General features: G+C 42.9%; 1 protein-coding gene across 14 annotated transcripts in view; it reads left to right on the top strand.

The window, feature by feature from the left end:
- PLEKHG4B (pleckstrin homology and RhoGEF domain containing G4B) overlaps positions 1-20,920 on the top strand; it is a 239,592-nt gene that overhangs the window by 114,778 nt on the left and 103,894 nt on the right. The gene's annotated exons all lie outside the window — the stretch shown is intronic.

Raw genomic sequence — 20,920 nt, 5'->3', positions numbered from 1 at the left:
GTGCTGCCGGCTGGGACCTGCATTTAAGAGCAAGTGATGGAGTGTTGAAGGCAGGTGTAGGTGGGCATTGTAGGTATGGATTACGTGGTATGTTGCCAGGCAGAGTTCAGCGGAAGGCAGTGTGGCTGTGTGGCCATGGAGTGTGGGTGGGGAGGCTAGAGCACCAGCAGGTGTGGTCCGCTCTAGGCACTGTGATCTATAGAGAGCATGTAAGTAGCTAGGATCGGTATGGGGTGCAGATTCTCACAACCAAGGACTGTCAGGACATCTGGCGGGATGACTAGTTGATCTAATCCTAGGTAAAATATCCTAGTTAATGCTGTGGAACTTAGCCAGGAATTCCTCAGCATATGTGTTCTCACAATCACACTGATGCCAGTCAACCCCATTTAACCAGGACTGGCATGATCATGTGAACACAGCCCATATCACTTTGCTGTTGACAGGGAGCAGTGGAATCTGAAGAAGCTATGTATTTCATTAAGATAAATGCTCAGGAAACCCCTAATTTGATCCCTTTTGGGAAATTTGCATCCTGGGTTTACTATGGATAGTTTGTTTACTGTGGATATGTAGTAAATTATGGTTTTCCTCCCATGGAGGCAGTAAACTTGTTTTTGCTGTGTTGCTTGAAACTTTGTTGTATTTTTGTGTGCTCCTCCATACAAAACATTCCCTTTACATCACAAATTAACATGCCAGGGAGAAGGTTAAGTGAGAGCCCTTCTCATTGGCATATTAGGACCCAATTAAATGTAACATGGGATTTTAGCTGGGAAAATGGAATGGGGAGAATGGTTTGATTTCGCACCCTCAGTTCCCCAATGGCCCCTCTGCCTGTAGGGAATCCTGTTTGTAGATCTCATGCATTACATCTAGTTTGGCCCTTAGTTTTATACGTCTGTGGAACTTTTTGTATGCAGCAGCATTCAGTTGAGTGAGCCCTCAACTGCAGTCATCGCCTCTGAGAGAACTAGACCTAAAAGAAACTCTCCCTGCCAGAGAAGACTAAGGCTTCATGGAGAATCTCCCTGCTATGTGCATTCTCAGCAGTGCCTTAGGTTTAGCCCGGTTTGTATGAGTAGCTTGTTGAGAAGGTCACTTACAGAATAAACTTGCCTCACACTTTGAAATTGCATCACACTTTGAAAATATTTCAAAGTATCTGTGTTTCCATTAATTTCCATGTCATGAAATTAATTTCATGCCTCCTTTGTCATGAACCCTGCCACCTATTAAAATCATCTAGGGAGGTCCGGTTACAGTTGCCAGCTTGCTCATCTGGTGGTGACTCGAGGCCTTCTCTGTGACTGCCCCAGAACTCTGGAATGCACTCCCTATCAAAATAAGAGCTTCTCCATCTCTGATTGCATTTAAAAAGACCATTAAGACATACCTGTTTTCTCAGGCTTTTAATTAAAACTATTTTTAAACTGTTTAATTATTTTAATCATTTTATTATGTGAGTTGTGTTTAATTGTTTTTATTCTGTAAAAGTGTTTTAATTTTATTTTATATTGTAACTTGGATTATGTACACTGCCTAGATAGATAGATATCAGGCAGTATGTAGATATGATAATTAATTAATTAATTAATTAATTAATTAATGTTGTTTTGTCTTGGACAGATGAGCAGCTCTTTGTCTGCTGACAGAGGAAAAAGGCTTATTTTATCTCTTGCACCACTCTATTGACAGACAATGAGGCTGTCCTCATGAGCAGCCCAACTCAAGCTATGGCAGCCCAGCCTGGGTTGGGCTGCTTGTGTTGAGCATCGGGATCGAGTCCAATCCTGGTACTGCCCTTGCGGGTAGCCCAACATTTTACCTTGACCTTCAGCCAGGACTAAGGGTGTGAGCGCACCCTTAACTCTAGAGCTGGGGTCGTGAGTGTGCTTGGGCTGTGTGCACATAGTCAAGCAGCAAGAGCACCCAACTGAGGGAGGATCCCTCAATGCACAATGCTCCTGGTACAGTGCCTTGAGGGATGCTGGAGGACTTCTTCCTCTGCCACTCATGTGCTGCGGCAAGTGACAGAGCGAACTGGGGAGGGTGAACGTGTGCATGATCTCAGTAGTTTATAGCAGACAGTAAGCAATCTAAAGGTTAAACCTATGTGCATTAACATGCAAGTAAAAAGACTGGAATGAGGACCTGGGTGGGACCTGTTGTTATATTGTTGATGTTGAAGGTGTCACTCAGTACAAAAATGAGATCTCTGAGCAATTGAAAGGTAAAGAATGTGTGTTCCTTTCTTGTGGCAAGGGGAAATCCTGGTACCAGCACCACCATAAAATAACTATATCAAGAGTTGCTTTAGGAAAATAAGAATCCAGGGGAAGGTTAGTGTGGCAAGGCCCTTATCTGAAGCCCCAAGCACATGCAAGGGCTCAGCCAAATTGTTATTTATAAACTGACGCATGTGGTGCTCCACCTTTTCCTCTTCACATCTAATCTGTGACTGGATCAAAATGCGAGAACAAAGTAACCTTTTCACCTTCTGATCTTATAAATCAGCTGGAAATGCAAACTTACATTACTTGTTAACAACTTTCAACTGTCCAGTACAAGTCTGAACCGGACAGTGTAATTACAGATTAAATTTGTAGCATGAGTGAACTGTGTTCCTATGGAGAGAGCAAGAATTCCTCTGATGATTTTCTGCAAGGTTATTTTCTTTATAGTCTTGTGCCTGCAGCTGAATCAGATGTTGTGAATAGAGTGAATATTATGCTTTAAAATCAATATTAATTTCTATTATTTTCAAATAAGGATTTCAAAATTAATTTTAAAATGCAGCAATTAAAAAAAACACCATTCTAAACCACCATTAAAACTCCATTAACAAGCACAGAAAATCATAAAAGGCCATGTAGCAGATCTTCCTCTCAAAAGCTTGTTTGAATAGAAGTTGCCTGTGGAAAACAGGGAGAGGGAGCAAATCTCCCCATGGAGGAAATTCTATAACATGGGGGCAATCACTATCCTATGTGCATGACAATCAAGCCTCTATAGATATCAGCACATGGAACAGGGAACCCCTTGTATGCGGATCTTGTCATGAGGATAGAATCACTTGGGAGATACCTGGGTCCAAGCCATTTTGGGCTTTAAAGGTAATAATGAGCCCCTCAAATTGAGACCAGAAACTAATCAGCAGCCAGTGCAGCTCTTTTAAAACCAGAGAAATATGGTTGCTCTGAGTGACCTCAGAAAGTAGCCTGGCCACTACATTCTACACTAAATGGAGTTCCAAATAATCTTCCAAGTGCAGTCCCATCAACTTCAATGTGACCAAAGCATGGGTGAGAGAAGCCCAATTTTCCTTCTCTTTTCTAGGAAAGGTTGTAGTAGGTGCAAAAGCTGGAGCTATGCAGAGGCACCCCGGCCACCACTGCCACCTAGCCATCCAGGACCAGCACAATTCAGAGCAGACTGCACACACCAAAGAGGAGGTGCAGTCTTATCTAGAACAGGTTGAACCCTTTCTTTTTTATTGCTCTCCTACTGACCACCAACACCTCTTTTAATCTGGATTAAGTCTCAGATTGCCCGCATCTAGCCCATCACTGCCTCTGATTCTAAGTTGAATACTTCCATCATCTTTTAATGTTTTTTAATTACAAGCTTGTGCTCTTTTTAAAAATCATTATAACTAGCTGGCCTGGGCACAGAGCATCTGTACCTCTAGTTCTCCCTCATTCTCGGCCCTCCTCCCTCTTACTCTCTCTCACGGTGGCCTGGCTGCAGCTTTCTCTCCCTGCCTGCCGGACAGCCTGTCTACCGCTTTCTCTCCCCGCCCGCCGTCCTGGCCTTATCTTCTCCACTGCCGCTTTCTTCTCCCCCCTCCCCTCACTTGCAAACTCTCGTGAGAACTGCCACACATGGGATTAGCAGCGGGTATGTCTAACAGAATTATATAGATAGATAGACGATGGTTTTAAAAAATGTATTATAATGGCATCTGGTGATTTTAAATAATAATAAATACTTCCATCAGTTCCCTGTCATGGATACCACATCTTCAAGAAGACCTTGAAGACACATCTATTTTGGCAGGCTTTTAGTTGGTTTTTAATTGTATTAACTGCTTCTATTGTTTGTTTGTAAACCACCATGAGATTCATAGGGCCTGTTCTCATGACCACAGATTCCTGGGTAGGAGATGGCTAACCCAGAAAACTATGGTTGTCTGAGGCAGCAGGAGGCCTCCCAACCTAGCAGTTCTGAACTTGGGTAGCCCAGATATGCTACCCGAGTTAAAAGTGAGGTAGGACTAAAATGAAGCCTGTCCTAACTTTTTGTTTTGGTTGTCTGCAGCACTGGTGTGTTTTAAACTGTTCCCAGGTTGCTGGTGGCCATGTTAACCATGGAATTGGGTGAAAAGAGAGCTGTTAATGTACTAAGGGCTTCCTCCTCCGCTACTCATGCATTACATTGTGCGATACTGGCAGACCCAGCTCAGTTTTTTCTTCCCTCCCAGATCATGTAGAAGCCTGATCGTGTGGTGATGGATAAGTAAACCCAACCAGGGACTTGGGTTGTCTGGGAAGGTCAGGGTAGGAATGTGCCTCCTCTACAGCCTACCCCCATATGGTTGTGAGAACAGGCTCAATGAGTGGCAGTATATAAATGTAGTAAATAAATAATCAAATGGTATCAAAAGTTGATGAGACGTCTGGCAGAAACAGCAGGGATGCACTCCCCTTGTCAGGTTTCTGCCATAGATCATCCACCAGGGCAATCAAGGCAGTTTTGATCCCAAACCCAAGTTGGAAGCCAGACTAAAATGTTTGAAAATAATCCATATCATCCAAATCCAGAAGTTATCGTTGCTTTATATATAGGACTGAAGGACAGGCAATGCTGAGTAGAAACTGTTGCCCTCTCACACCTTGCCCATGCATGCTAAAGGTCAATTTTGTTACTCTGACATAAACCCATGCATGCATATAAAGGAAGAAAATGAGCACTAGGTATGGTTGCTTGAGGAGAAGCAGATGATGCAAGCAGATGTGATATAAGCAATAGAAACACAACCATATTAAAAATACCTAGCTGTATATAGAGAGAGCTGCCATATACTGAGGTTTTCATATTATTTATTTATTACATTTTATATCCTGCTCTTCCTCCAAGGAGCCCAGAGCAGTGTACTACATACTTAGGTTTCTCCTCACAACAACCCTGTGAAGTAGGTTAGGCTGAGAAAGAAGTGACTGGCCCAGAGTCACCCAGCTAGTATCATGGCTGATTGGGAATTTGAACTCGGGGCTCCACGGTCCTAGTCCAGCACTCTAACCACTACACCACACTGGCTGGTGTATAACGATATGAAAAATACCTAGCTGTATACATAGAGAGCTGCCATATACTGAGTCAGACCATTGGTCCGTATAGCTCAGTATTGTCCATACAGACTGTCAGAGGTTCTCCAAGGTTGCAGGCAGGAGTCTCTCTCAGCCCAATCTTGGAGATGCCAGGGAGGAAACTTGGAACCTTCTGCATGCAATCATGCAGGTGCTCTTCCCAGAACAGCTCCATCCCCTAAAGGGGATATGTTACAGTGCTCACACACAGTAGATGCAGCTTTCCAAGTTCTTAAAACACTTGTATATACAGGAAGACCTCGACATTCACGGGGGTTCTGTTCCTTCCTACAATCGCAGATACTGAAACCGTGAATATCGAGTCATTAGGGACTATGAGATCGTGGGGATTAGGTCCCCAGTCATCAGGGAAATGAACCCCTAAATACCCAAAACCGGCCAAATTTGAGGGGGGGATTCGGTCCCTACCTTGCTTTGCTGCTCTCCTTGAGTTTCACTGTGCCCCCAAATCAGCCAAAAATCATCAGTTTTTACTTTTCTTTTAAAAAAATGTTGCCATTTTGAGACTCTGAAACACAAAATGGCAGCTGGAAATTAGCTCCATGGTCATTTCTGGCCATCTCTTGACCCATGGATACTCATGGTTGTCCTGTCCCTCTCCCCCCGTCCCCTGGTATGCTGAGGTTGGGTGTCTTTTACCCAACCACGGATATGCAAATCTGCAGATAACGAATCTGCGGATATCGAGGCCCTCCTGTAGTATTCCTTAGGAGGGATGTGCACAAATGGTCTTTGGCACCGGCGGGGGTAGTACTTTAAGGGCGGGGGAGGGTGTACTCACCCCCCCCCGCCGCGTTTTCCCCGCTGGCGCTCTGTAAATTCCAAACCCCTCGGGGCGGCAGGGTTCCTCCCTGCCGCCCCATTCCTCCCGTCGGCCGGAAGTGGCCGGAAGTTGTGAGTGCGCGTGCGCCTGTCATGCGTGCGTGCACTCGCAACTTCTGGCCACTTCCGGCTAACGGGAGGAATGGGGCAGCAGGGAGGAACCCTGCCACCCCGAGGGGCTTCAAATTTACAGAGCGCTGGCGGGGAAAACGTGCGGGGGGGGGTGAGTACACCCTCCCCCGCCCTTAAAGTACTACCCCCGTCGGTGCCGAAGCACCGAATACCGTCCCAGCGCCGAAACATTTCGGAGGATTTTTATTTCTTTTTTGGTCAAAGACCGTAAATAAAGTATGATGATGATGATGGCCTCTGAAACGTTTCGGGCACATGCCTATTCCTTAGCATGTGCATGTACTTGTTCCATAGGGCATTTTGTATGTGTTTTGAGTTTAAAAAAAAACACAAAAACTGTTGCAGTGATAAGAAACAGAGATGTACTGTTTTGGCTTTTTGATGATACGCTGTTAAGTCTGTCTGCTTCAGAACATTCTTTGTCAACTGTTCTGACTCAGTATTTAAAGGTCAACTGTAAGTCATTATTCACTTAGGTAAGATAACATATTCCATATAGAGTTTCAGCAGCAGTGTTGCAGCAATAGTCATTGTTTCTGGTTTTCATCCCTATTTTGGAGATAAACCACTTTGATTGCTCTGGTTGATGACATTTGCTGGAGATGGAAAGGCAGTGTGATCCTTTGGATTCTCTTGAACGTCTGAATAGCTATTGATATAATCAGCCATAGTATCCTTCTGGACTGTCTTTCAGGGATGGGAGTGAGAGGCACTGTACTCTTATGGTTCTGGTTCTATGCAACCTACATTATAGTCCCCCTCAAAGATAAGGTTTGCAGCCTGGAGATGCTCCTGTATCTAGAATTTCTGTTGGATATCCATAGCTTAGAGCTCTTTCTGCATATATTGAAAGGGCTTCATGGGCTTTGTTTGTTTCTGAGCACAGCTCAAAATTCTGGTTTTTGACCTTTAAAATCCGAAATGGTCTGGAACTAGGGTAATGAAAGGACCATGTGTTCCTTCATGGACCTGCACAACAGCTAAGATCACCATCAGAGTTTGCTTTTCCAAGTGTCCTCACATGCAGGGAATAAGTCTGGATTCTGGAGTGTGTGACTTCACTGTAATTATGGAAATGCCTCTCAAATGAGACTTATCTAGCACTATTGTTGCTACCTTTTAGGTGCCAGGCAAAATCTGTCCGGTTCATTCTTCTGAGAGATGATTTGATTTGCTGTATATTCCTCACACACATCACTAAATTTACCATTGTTTTTAACTACTACTTTTTGCTGCTCTTTTTAAATCATGTAATTGTATAAATGAACTGCATGTTTTAATTTTAATTTTGTATTTATGGTGCTCTCCAATATGCTGTTCACTGATTTGAATATGAAGCAAAACATCTGCCATCTCTTTTGAAACTGGAGGGGTTTAGTGGCTACAACCGGTGTGGAAAAACCTGAGTATGCACATGTCATAGAATTTAATTATTTGCACTGTGCTTGTGCTGGAGCCCATGCAGTGCTGCAGTATCCTGTCCCCATGTTAATGCATTGGAAGGGTAGCCATCCTGCACAAGTGGAAGGATGCTCTTTATGCTTTTGTTAAGGGATAGGCTGTGATGTTAGCTACAATGACTGCCATCTGTAAGAGACAGACAAATGAGGCATTGGTGGAGAAGCCTGTTGCTATATCCTATGAAAAATTACTGAGCTTTATCAGGGATTTGTCTCAGTATGGAGACAAATGTTTTCCTGAGATTAGTAGGCGCTTTGGTGATGTCATATGGCAAGATCCTCAAGCAAAAGGATGTTCGTGGCATAGAAAATGTTATCAAGAGACTGTTCATACCAAAATGCTCAAACATGCCAAAGAACAATATGAAAGAAAGATAAAACTGAATATTGAGGAAGACCCAATACCGTCAAGCAGTACCTTCACTCTATCTCAATCACTACCTTACAAAAGGGAATTGTGTTTCTTTTGTGAGAATGGACCAGGTTACAAGAACCATTTGCCTTTAGTTGCTACAGAAAATGCTGGTTAGTCACTTAAAGTTGCAGTTGAAAGAAGTGGGAATGAGAAACTGCTTGTCAAGCTTTGCACAACCATTGATCCTCAAGATGCACATGCTATTAAATAACATTGAATAACATGAATGGAGCTTGGCAACACATGTAACAAATGTCAATCGCTCAGCACTCAACCCACAAAAACCAAGCAAGGTGAATGAGGTGGCAGCCAAAATCAAATTCTGTAATAATCTGCTTGAAAATACATTGTTGGATGGAAATATAGTCACCATGGCTCATCTTCAAGAGGCATACACAGGAATCTTTATGGCAAATAATGTGGACAGCCATCCCATCCGCAAAAAAAGAATAAAGCAACTTATACAGCATGATATACCAAGTGTAGAATTCCATAAACCAAAACGAGTGAATGAATCAGAACATGTTTCTATCAAAATTTTAAGAGATGCTACAATTCAGTTAGCAGAAGAGAGCAACACTGATGGAAATGACGACATGAAAATACCCTATGATGCTAGGATTCTACAAAAACTTATTACCAAAGCAGAGAGATGGGTATTTTCTGGTTCACTTACAGAAGTTATAGATCAGAATGTTCTAGGTGAATTGTATAGGTTCTTCCGTTGGGTTCTCAAGGGACCAAACATGGGGTGGGGGGAGACTGTGAAGTCAACTAGCATGCCCATGAGTTTAGCTCAGACTACAGTGTCTTTGTTTCTATCCCAGGTTTGGGTCCAAAACAAGAAATCACAGACTCCAAGGACCATCCATGAAATTCCTCAACAACTGGAAATTGCGATTGATTGATTAAATACCATCAAGTTGGTGTCAACTCTTAGCGACCACATAGATAGATTCTCTCCGGGATGATCTGTCTTCAACTTGGCCTTTAAGGTCTCTCAATTGGTGCATTCATTGTTGTCGTAATTGGGTTCATCCACCTTGCTGCTGGTCATCCTCTTCTTCTCTTCCCTTCAACTTGTTTGCTAAGCTTTTTCGAGCAAGCAGCTTGTCTGCGTTGCATCAGTTTGGTTTGTGTTTTCTATAACAGGATTTTAAGACTTGAGGCACAGATACAGGTGAAACTCGGACAATTAGAATATCGTGCAAAAGTCCATTAATTTCAGTAATGCAAATTAAAAGGTGAAACTGATATATGAGACAGACGCATTACATGCAAAGCGAGGTAAGTCAAGCCTTAATTTGTTATAATTGTGATGATCATGGCGTACAGCTCATGAAAACCCCAAATCCACAATCCCAGAAAATTAGAATATTACATGGAACCAAGAAGACAAGGATTGTAGAATAGAACAATATCGGACCTCTGAGAAGTATACAGTGTACTGTGCTTGATTGGCCAGCAAACTCGCCTGACCTGACCCCATAGAGAATCTATGGGGCATTGCCAAGAGAAGGATGAGAGACATGAGACCAAACAATGCAGAAGAGCTAAAGGCCGCTAATGAAGCATCCTGATCTTCCATAATACTTCATCAGTGCCACAGGCTGATAGCATCCATGCCACGCCGCATTGAGGCAGTAATTGCTGCAAAAGGGGCCCAAACCAAGTACTGAATACATATGCATGCTTATACTTTTCAGAGGTCCGATATTGTTCTATTCTTCAATCCTTGTCTTTTTGGTTCCATGTAATCTAATTTTCTGGGATTGTGGATTTGGGGTTTTCATGAGCTGTACGCCATGATCATCACAATTATAACAAATTAAGGCTTGACTTATCTCGCTTTGCATGTAATGTGTCTGTCTCATATATCAGTTTCACCTTTTAATTTGCATTACTGAAATTAATGGACTTTTGCACGATATTCTAATTGTCCGAGTTTCACCTGTAGCTACAACTGTTATAGAAAGAATGCTGGTCAATGATGGTATCTGTCTGCCTCTTGGTGTAGTTGAAGGAAGATTCATATTCTTTGCAATAGAAAATATTGATTTTGCTGAAGATACACTTGATGGTAAATGGAAACAGCAATGGCTATATGTCAGAGATGTGAGGCTGAAGATGAGGCACCAATAACTGAGCTAACAGGGAGAACTCAAAACCACTTGCTGAAGAAACTCCCAAGTACAATAACTAAACTTTTGGATTGTCATAAACCACCAGCAAAACCAATGAGTCCGGTATACACCTCATTCAATTTAAAAGAACACTCCCAACTACAATTACTAGAATCCTGTCTTGCAGACATTACCTGGCTTATGGGACAATCAGTGGTTAGGTCTCACAAACTGAATGTAAGCAGCATTCCTTGTACAGGCGAAAACAGTGGAGTAGGTAATGAAGCTAATGATGAAGATAAAGTAACAGACACTATTATTATTTTTATTTAGCAAATACAACATTCCCACATGATCTGGATACAATTCACTGTTACAACATGGACTCCCAAAAATACAAGTTGGTACACCACCATTAATTATAGCACCTGCCCACAAGTGGAAGACATTACTGGCTATACTTATGCAGGCACAGGGTATCAACACAAAAGTCATAGGTCCTGATGGTAAAATGGTCATCACAATAAACAAGGGTCTTTACAAGCCAGCAAAGCAGCTCCAAATGGCTCGAAAGGATTTGGATATTATTTCTTATTTACACAGTCAGACAGATGTTATTGACTGGTTTGTTTTATCCAGATATCAAGTCCTTCCCAAGGACCTGGGATGCCAGAGTTTTTTTGTCAATTGTTATAGATATTTTCACAGAATATAGGCTGTTCCCAGTAAAGCTGCTTTTTGTAATTGGCTGATGGTGATTTCTGTGGCCCCTATGGTGTTGAGGTGCTCTTCAAGGTCTTTTGGAACTGCACCCAGGGTGCCAATTACCACTGGGATTATTTTGGTCTTTTTCTGCCACAGCCTTTCAATTTCAATTTGTAGATCTTTGTATTTGGTGATTTTTTCTATTTCTTTTTCTTCTATTCTGCTATCCCCTGGTATTGCTATGTTGATTATTTTAACTTGTTTTTCTTTCTTCTCGACTACAGTTATATCTGGTGTATTGTGTGGCAGATGTTTGTCTGTTTGTAGTCGCAAGTCCCATAGTATTTTTCCTTCTTCATTTTCTTCAACTTTTTCAATTTTATGGTCCCACCAATGTTTGGCTACAGGTAGCTTGTATTTTTTGCAGATGTTCCAGTGTATCATCCCTGCTTCTTTGTCATGCCTTTGTTTGTAGTCAGTCTGTGCGATCTTTTTACAACAGCTGATTAGGTGGTCCACGGTTTCATCTGCTTCTTTACAAAGGCGGCACTTGCTGTTTGTTGTGGATTTTTCGACTTTTGCTCTTATTGCATTTGTTCTTAGTGCCTGTTCTTGTGCAGCCAGTATTAAACCCTCTGTTTCTTTCTTCAAGTTGCCATTCTTAAGCCATTGCCAGGTCTTGGTGATGTCTGATTTTCCACTTATATTGTGCAAATATTGACCATGCAGTGGCTTATTTTTCAATTTTTTTGCTCAATTCTTGACTTGTTCTTTCTTGTAGGCGTGCTTTGTTTCATTGGTGTTGAATAGTTTCTCGTTCTTGACCATTTGAAGTGCATCTTCTTCACTGTCCTTGATATATTCTTCAGGGCCTCTTTTCTCCTCCTCTACTGTTTGATGGACTTGCAGCATTCCTCTTCCACCAGAGCAGCGAGGGAGGTATAGCCTATCGACATCACTGTGGGGGTGCAGAGCATGATTGATGGTCATGATTTTCCTGGTCTTACGATCTAGCATCTCTAGCTCTGCCTGGGTCCAGTCTATTATTCCTGCAGTGTATCTGATAACAGGTATAGCCTGTTCCCACCATTGAGTTTGGACTTGAGGATTTTTTCTCACTCTCCTGATGTATTCACTTCCAATTTTTCTTTTAACTTCAGTATGTGCAATGTTATCAGCCTGGAGAATGCTTAAGTATTTGTAAGGTTCTTTCTCTTCCAGGTTCTTGATCTTGCTTCCATTGGGCAGTTCTATTCCTTCTGTTTTTCTTATTTTCCCTCTGTTCATTATTAATGCAGCACACTTGTCTAGTCCAAACTCCATTGCTATATCGCTACTGAATATACGGACAGTGTTTAGCAGTGATTCGATTTCTGCCTGGGACTTTCCATACAACTTCAGATCGTCCATGTACAGCAGATGGTTGATTTGACTTGATGTTTTAGATGTTTGGTATCCGAGGCCTGTTTTGTTTAGTATTTGTGAAAGTGGGCTCATGGCAATTACAAACAACAGAGGGGATAGTGAGTCTCCTTGGAAAATGCCTCTTCTAATGCTAACCTGTCCAAGTGTCTCGCCATTGATTGTTAACTGTGTACTCCACATGCTCATTGCTTTTTAAATAAATATCTGAATGTTTTTGCTGACACCAGTTGTTTCTAAACATTTTAGTATCCATGTGTGAGGCAATGAATCGAAGGCTTTCTTGTAGTCAATCCATGCAACACTTAGACTGGTTTTTCTTCTCTTGCAATTTTCTAAAACCATATTGTCAATCAGCAGCTGGTCTTTTGTGCCTCTGGTGTTTGGGCAATTTCCTTTCTGTTCAACTGGAAGCTGTTTGTTAGTTAATAAGTGTTGCATCACTTCATCTGCTATTATTCCAGTTAATAATTTGAACATGGTTGGCAGACAGGTTATCGGTCTATAATTACTTGGAACTGCACCTTTTGCTGGGTCTTTCATGATTAGGGATGTGCATGGTCTGGACCAGTCCGGACCGGCACCGAGGGGGGGTCTCCCTTTAAGGGTGGGGCGGTGGAACTTACCCCTCCCACCGCTTTCCCCCCTCCAGCACTGTCTTTTTTAGTGAAGATTTTGGGGCGGCAGCGTTCTTCGCTGCCGCCCCTGCCCCCGGCGTCGCCCGGCAGTCTCCCTCAGAGTAGTACACATGCGGCGCGCGCACGGCGGTAACAGGCGCGCGTGCGTCGCCGCGCACGCATGCATACTACTCTGAGGGAGACTGCCGGGCAACAACGGGTGCAGTTTGTTATCCCTCATCCAGCCCATTACTACCCCCAGGCAGGTGTTTAGGGTAGATATGCCATGTACTGATGAGGTTGGCATGGAAAAGGAGATCTGGGTGTCATCAGCATATTGATAACACCCAGCACCAAACCTCCTGATGATCTCTCCCAGCATTGGAGACAGTATGGAGCCTTGTGGAACTCCACACTTCAGTTCTCGCTTAGCAGAACAACATTCTCCAAGCGACACCATCTGGAATCTGCCAGAGAGGTAGGAGGGGAACCACTGTAAAACAGTGCCACCCAATCTCACCCGCCTCAGGCAGTCCAAAAAGATACCATGGTCAATGGTATTGAAAGCTGCAGAGAGATCCAAAAGCATCAGCAGAGTCACATTCTCTCTGTCGATAGGCAGTTGGAGATCATCCATCAGGCCAACCAAGGCAGTCTCAACCCCATAGCCCACATAAAAGCCAGTTTGAAATGGGTCTAGATCATTTGCATCATACAAAACTGCCTGGATAATATTAATATTATTAATATTATACTCCGACCTGGAGAACTACATACAGTGGTCCCTCGACTTACGAAGTTAATCCGTTCCGAACGCACGTTCGTAGGTCAAAATTTTCGTAAGTCGAAAAGCGCACCACGGAGGTCTGGAAACATTCGTAAGTTGAGGAAACCGCATCTAAAAATTCGTAAGTCGAGGAAGCCGCATCTAAACCGGCAACGACTTCCGGTCATTTTTGTCGTTTGTAAGTCGAAAACTTCAGATGTTGAGTAGTTCGTAAGTCGAGGGACCACTGTATAGTGATGGCCCAGCTATATTATATTGGGGCCTATATTGAAAACAGTGGACTTGACCTATGTTGGACAGAGGTTAATCTGTATGGACCACTCACAGTAAAGCAGATAAACGAAGGCAAGCATGTGATGGTCACACGAGAAGCTCTTTTTAACGTCTACCAAGATGCCTTCTTTGGAGAGTTTCCTTATCTACTGCCAATAATTACAGCTGCAGCTGAAAGTCCTGAGCTAATTAAATCCTGAGCTAATTAAAGAAGCACACACAAACCTGGAGGAGATGATCAAATCACATAGTGTTTTGGAAAAGATCAATCAGTTTGACTCAAAGATGGCAAGCAAACCCCTGCCACTTCCTCTACTGCCCATATATGAAGCTCTTGGACCCAGCAAAGTTTCTGCTTTGCCTGGCTTACATGCTATCAGTGGTGCAGACAATACTGGTTTTGCAGGGAAAGGCAAACTAAGTTTCTGGAAAGCTTTCATGAATGCCAATGACCTTATTATAAGTGCACTTGCAAGCCTGGGGAAGGATTTACTCCCCAGTGATGGTACATTTGCTGCCCCTGAGGAATTTATATGTCAGGTTTACTTGTCTTGTACACAGATCTCACAGGTTGATAGCTCACAGATGGTGGCTGTTCACTAAGAAACAAGCCCAATCTGAGAGCCTTCTACCTACAAGAGATATATTACGCCATGCAATACTACGAGCACACCATCAAGCAATCATTTGGAAACATGATACGAATGTGAAGTGTGTAATCTCATCCCCTGGAAAATATGGTTGGAAAATGGGAGGGGATGTCTGGATACCAATAATGACCGATCAACTTCCAGCTCCAAAAGCTGTACTTCAATTGGTGGGGTGTGGATGCAATACCTCCAGATGCCAGGGAGGAAGATGTATCTGTCATAAAGCAGGTTGATCTGCTGCGACATGTGTTCCTGTGCATCTCAAAAGATACAGAACCAAGAAGATGCTTGTGACAGCATGATGGAGAATGAAAAGCCAGAGGATGAGGAACTAGAGGAAGAAGATGATGAGGATCTCTACGAAGAAGCTAATTAATATACATAATATGATGCGCCAGCATGCAAAAAAAACTTTTAAAAAATTAATTATGAACATTTTTCATATGCTGTAATATTAATTAGGTGTTGTTAAAAAACACTTATGCAAAACTTGTTGTAAAGTCACTTATGCAAAATGTTTATTATCTATCATTTAATTATTCATTAACAACTTTCACAAATCAGCAGGACAGTCAGAGCAGATTCTCAGATTGCCAACATGTTTTTTTCTTATTCTTTGAGGTATTTTGAAGAGAACTGTATAGGTGGATTGCTTTCTTCACATAAGTCCCATGGCATTGTGCATGCTCCCATACTATAAATGGCCCTAGCCAAAAACAGTAAGAACTTCCAGAATTTCAAGTTGTCAGCCTTTGACAGATTCTGCCAGTGTGTTATCTACAGACTGCTTGAGGCAGCAGAAGTGTTTGTGCTGGAAACCCAGAGCTGAAAATAATGGATTTAAATCCACACAATTACTTTTTGAATAATTATGCATAATTAACATATGGAATTCACTGTTAACAAGGTGGCATGATGGCCATTCACTTAGATGACTTTGGGAAAGCGGTAGACCAATTCAAAGTAGACAGCCATAGTAGCTGATTGGAATCTCCATATGCAGAGAGAGTGTACCAGAGAATCAGATGCTGAGGATAAAACAGGTGAGGATAATACATGCAACATCATGCCTTCCTTGTGAGCCTCTCAGACATACCTGACTGGCCACAGTTGGAAACTGAATGCGGATGGAGATGGGCTTTGTGTAAGAGGCCTGAGTAGTTGGGGTGGTGGAGGAAACCATTCATCTTTGTATCCGAGACATGCATAACAATTGTTAAAATGTCCTATGGTGAAGTGAGCCTCTTCTCAAAATGCATCACAGTCTGATGTCCCATTGATTACATAGCCATTTATTCCATTTTCTTTTTGTTATTGTTGGATACACAATTGTGGGCTCAATTGACCTTTCCTCTGATCCAGCAATTTTTGTAGGAAAACACTTCGAATTTTTTCTCCAGATGTCAAAAGAACATAAGAGCAGCCCTGCTGGATCAGGCATAAGGCCCATCCAGTCCAGCATCTTGTTTCACACAGTGGCCCACCAGATGCCTCTGGGAATCTCACAAGCAAAAGGTGAGGGCATGCCCTCTCTCATGCTGTTGCTCCCCTGCAACTGGTATTTAGAGGCAGCTTGCTTCTGAGGCTGGAGGTGGCCGTAGCTCTCAGACTAGTAGCCATTGATAGACTTGTCCTCCGTGAATTTGTCTAAGCCTCTTTTAAAGCCATCCAAACTAGTGGCCAAGAATTCCCATTCCATAGAATTCCGTAGATTAATTATGTGCTATGTGAAAAAGTACTTCTTTTTGTCGGTCCTAAATTTCCGGGCCTCCAGTTTCATGGGATGAGCCCTGGTTCTAGTGTTGTGAGAGAGGGAGAAAAATTTCTCTTTGTCCGCTCTCTCTACTCCATGTATAATTTTATACACCAACTCTGTGAGCAAGTTAGTTTTACATTTCCACTTCTAACACAGGCTGATGTTGGGAGTAAGGACTTAGCTAATCAAAAATAAATCATTGGGATGCTGGCCAGCAGTGAGCTGTCTGTGCCTGGAATGCTTTGGTACCATGAAGATTCTGTCACAGAACTAATGTATTCTGGGGAGGGGGCAGAAAGAGTCAAAGGGGTGTATCATCACAGCAAGGCTGAAATCTGAGCACCCCATCTTCATTATTGTGAAACAGAAAAGTGAAACATGGCAGAAGACCAAGCTTTTGAATGAGTTCAGCTTAACTGCAAAATGTTTTTGTTCTCTGGCTTCCCCCCAGTAGCTTGAATTGATACATAATCTGCATCAATAGGCCCCAGCAGACTTTTTTAAGTACAGTATTAATTCAGAATTTTTAATCTATCTATGCCACCCCATCTATCAGTTCTGGGTGGTCTTTTAAAACAGTTTAAAAAAACCCTGGAAGGCCAGACCCAAAAAAAAAGACGTCTTAAGGACTCTCTTGAAGGCCAGTAATGTTGTTAAGCCTCAGATTTCTGCAGGGAACATTCTACAGCTTAGGAGCAGCTGTGAAGAAGGCCCGATCCTTCTTGGTCGCTACTAGATGATCCTGGTTGCCATCAGATGAACCGGTGGCAGCTGGAGACAGGCCTCTCCAGATGACCTTAATGTGCAATGGGGCTCATGCAGAACCAGGTGCTCTCTCAGGTAACCCGGACCCAAGTCATTCAGGGCTTTAAATGTAGTAACCAACACTTTGTATTTTGCCCAGAAACCTATCAGTAGCTAGTGCAATTGTTTAAATACAGGCATAATTTGGTGTCTCCAAATTACCCTGGAGAGAAATTAGGCTGTCGCATTTTGAACTGAAGTTTCTGGACCCATGTGCAAAGGCAGTCCTACGAAGACTGGTGCATCACTGTAGGGAAAGACAGAGGCCTCTTTGGGGGGACTGAAGTTAGCAGTTTTGGTGCTGGATGGCCTCAGGCACTCAGCACATAAGCTCACTGGTAGACCACATGCACAGCAATGACCTGTCTTGGTTGTCAGCATGGCTAGGCTTGGGGAGGTGAGGTGAGGTAAAGGCCAGCTTGCAGGACCTTGTCCAAGGGAACAAGCTGACTCAACACCAGCCAGAGGCAAACTGAGCCCTTAAGTCCCTTAAAGATCTGTGACTACCCCTCCTGGACTCCACCTTCCTGCCTAGAGAGGAGCCTTAAAGAGGCAGCCTTCTGGAGTCTGGCACTTCTCCTCTGCTCTTTCTGCTCCTGCTAAGCTTGTAAGCACTGGCATGCAGATATGGAGGGGCATAATGGTGAGAGAGAGGCTGACTCTGTAGTGGACTCGGGTTCCAGGAGTGTTGCCCCAGGGAGCTCAGGTCTTGAAGGAGCTTCCTCAGAGGACTCTAGCTCCAGGGCTCTGTCTGGTTCTGGTCTGGTGTTATGATCTAGGGCTGGGGCTAGTACTGCTTCTGTTTCCTAAGCATCTGACTTAGAGTCAGTATTGTGAACAGGGGTTGTGATGGGTTGGGCCATGAAGTTCAGCCCTAGGTTCAATCCCTGGTATCTCTAGCTAAAATGATCAGGTAGATGTGATGAGAAACATCTGCCTAGGACCCCGGAGTTCTGCTGTCAGTGTAAGCGGTGTGGCCTAGACTGACCAATAGGCTGACTCAGAACAAGGCAGCTTCATAGATTATGTGCCACAAAAGTACTATACAATCATTGAGTGGAAATATGCAGGTATGAACTGTCCCTTAGTCCCACTCTGGAGATAGTTCTAACACACGGCTGCAGGTATTTAATATTGGATGAATTTGTGTGCGTGCTATATAGTTATCATAATTAGATTTTCTGTAGTATGATGCATTTTTCCATAGATGATATTTGAAAGCTTAACATAAAGAATAAATCCAGGCAGTGATATATATGAGTTAATTTATTGTTTGACAAGACATTAGATTACATCTTTTGTATGTCCCTTGTAGCCTCATGTTTCTTACACTGGCTGTCATTTATTTCAGAAGATAGTGGTGTTGGAAGGTCCCACAACATATACATGCTCTTGTGCAATGTTCTAAATGCGTTTCCAAGCTTTGTGATTTTAGGCAACATTCCAACATCTTGATATTAAGAATGGAAAATTGATGGCGGACAGCACAATGCTAGGAACATAGGAAGCTGCCTTATACTTAGTCAGACCATCTAGCTCAGTATTGTCTACAGAGACTGGCAGCGGCTTCTCCAAGATTGCAGGCGGGAGTCTCTGTCAGTCCTATCTTGGAGATGCCAGGAGGGAACTTGGAACCTGGAGTTCCTTTCACTGGAAATATATATATATATATATTTAAGTGTTTAGATGGATAAGCATCTGGCCAGAGTTAAACTTGCTCTGTTCTTAATACCCTATATAGCATGTTCTTGGGCTGTGAACCAGCAAGCAAATTAAGATGCTATTCATGGATATAAATTTATTTTAGTCTCATAAATCTAATTGGGATTAAATTGACACAATTGAAGTATTCAGGTATTTTACTTGTAGTTCTCATGAAAACCAGGTTCAGCCTTCATAACTGCATTTTTATCAAACCTTGATCAAATTTGGAAAAGTGTTCCATTTAAAGAAGTTATAGATAGGCAGACTTCCCAGCCAGTGGGAGGGATGGGTTTGAACAAAGTCAGCCGTTAAGAGGGTTCCATGCAGTGTTCTCTCTAATTTTTTTCATCTGAGTGCAGAATGAGTTTTGTTTTGGGCGGCAGTATCAAGGCAGTGTGTGCACACTTGCATTCAGAGAGGGGCCTTCCTGATTGAACCTGAGTGGGATCTAAAATTAACTGAACGGACTTCAAAAAACATATGAACACTGGTTCCAAGGCAGTTGGATCAGTGGGATACAGTTCTGAAGTCTAAGTGACACCTCCCTACTATTCTTAGAGCTCTGCCCCTGCAGCAACAGTCCTGCAACTACATTAATATCCAGTTGGAGTCTCTCCTGCCACTAATTGCTGGTCTACATATGTAGCAGGATAAGGTGGTAGAGAGAATTATCATAACAGGAAAATAGATTCTAGCTTAACATTGTGATTTTCTGCTTGCAGAGATTTTTTTTTTTAAATGAACGTATAGGAGAACATTAAAAATGTGCTCATCCTCTCCTGCAGTCTGAAGTGGAACAGACCTCTGTCCCGTTTCAGAATTAAGTTACTCTGTTCCAGGCCTGCTCAACGTTGGCCCTCCTGCAGATGTTGGCCTACAACTCCCATAATACCTGGCTATTGGCCACTGTGGCTGGGGATTATGGGAGTTGTAGTCCAAAAACAGATGGCAAGGGGGGCAATGTTCAACAGGCCTGTCCTATTCCCACCTCATTCTGCTGCATATGTAGATCCTCCTCCCCCAAGACTTTGGAGGTACCATCACAATGTAAAGTAAGATCTTTGGACTTGCATTCACTCTTATTTAGAAGGAACACCAGTTCAGAGCTGCTTCTAGATCATTTTACTAGCTTATTTGCCCAGCCTGATGCTAGTCACAGTTAGCAGCTGCTGAGCTGTCATCTGATGATATTGAAGCAGTGGTGTTTGTATTTGTGTGTTCCAAATGTTCGTTACTGTATTGTTCAGTGAGCGGTGTATACTCATCTTGGCTGGTCTTGATAGCTATCCTGAGTGCATCTTGATATGTAGACGGTCAGAGGTTAATACACTTTGATTGATAACTAACCATTATTTATGGTTGCAGGCATGAACAGAAGACTTGAGGAAGGGGAGAAGTCAGCTTCTCACTTTGTGCTGGGCTTTGCAAGCACAGAGAAATCGTGAGAATCTCCTTTGCACAGTCAGCCATTTCTGTCATCATCTTACATGAACCAAACTTTCTGTGTCCAAGGAACTCTCACATTACTTGTCAGCCAAAGAACCCTTTCTTTTTCAAAGGACTCTAGATCCTAGAAGACACCTTCATCTCTGCTACACTTTGCAGCTGGCAGTTGTTAATGGCAGAGAAGTTGTCTTTTGTGGATGTTTCTCCAGCACTATTGCTCTTCTCATTGGACAATCTATATATATAATCTATATATATAATTCTCCGAAACGTACTGGAGAGGAGAGCTGGCCTTGTGGTAGCAAGCATGACTTGTCCCCTTAGCTAAGCAGGGTCCACCCTGGTTGCATGTGAGCACTGTAAGATATTCCCCTTAGGGGATGGAACCGCTCTGGGAAGATCATCTAGGATCCA

This window comes from Hemicordylus capensis, chromosome 6 (assembly GCF_027244095.1).
Source record: "Hemicordylus capensis ecotype Gifberg chromosome 6, rHemCap1.1.pri, whole genome shotgun sequence".
NCBI classification, from domain to species: domain Eukaryota; kingdom Metazoa; phylum Chordata; class Lepidosauria; order Squamata; family Cordylidae; genus Hemicordylus; species Hemicordylus capensis.
Note: the sequence above shows the minus strand (reverse complement) of the source record. Positions and strands in the feature narration are given on the sequence as shown.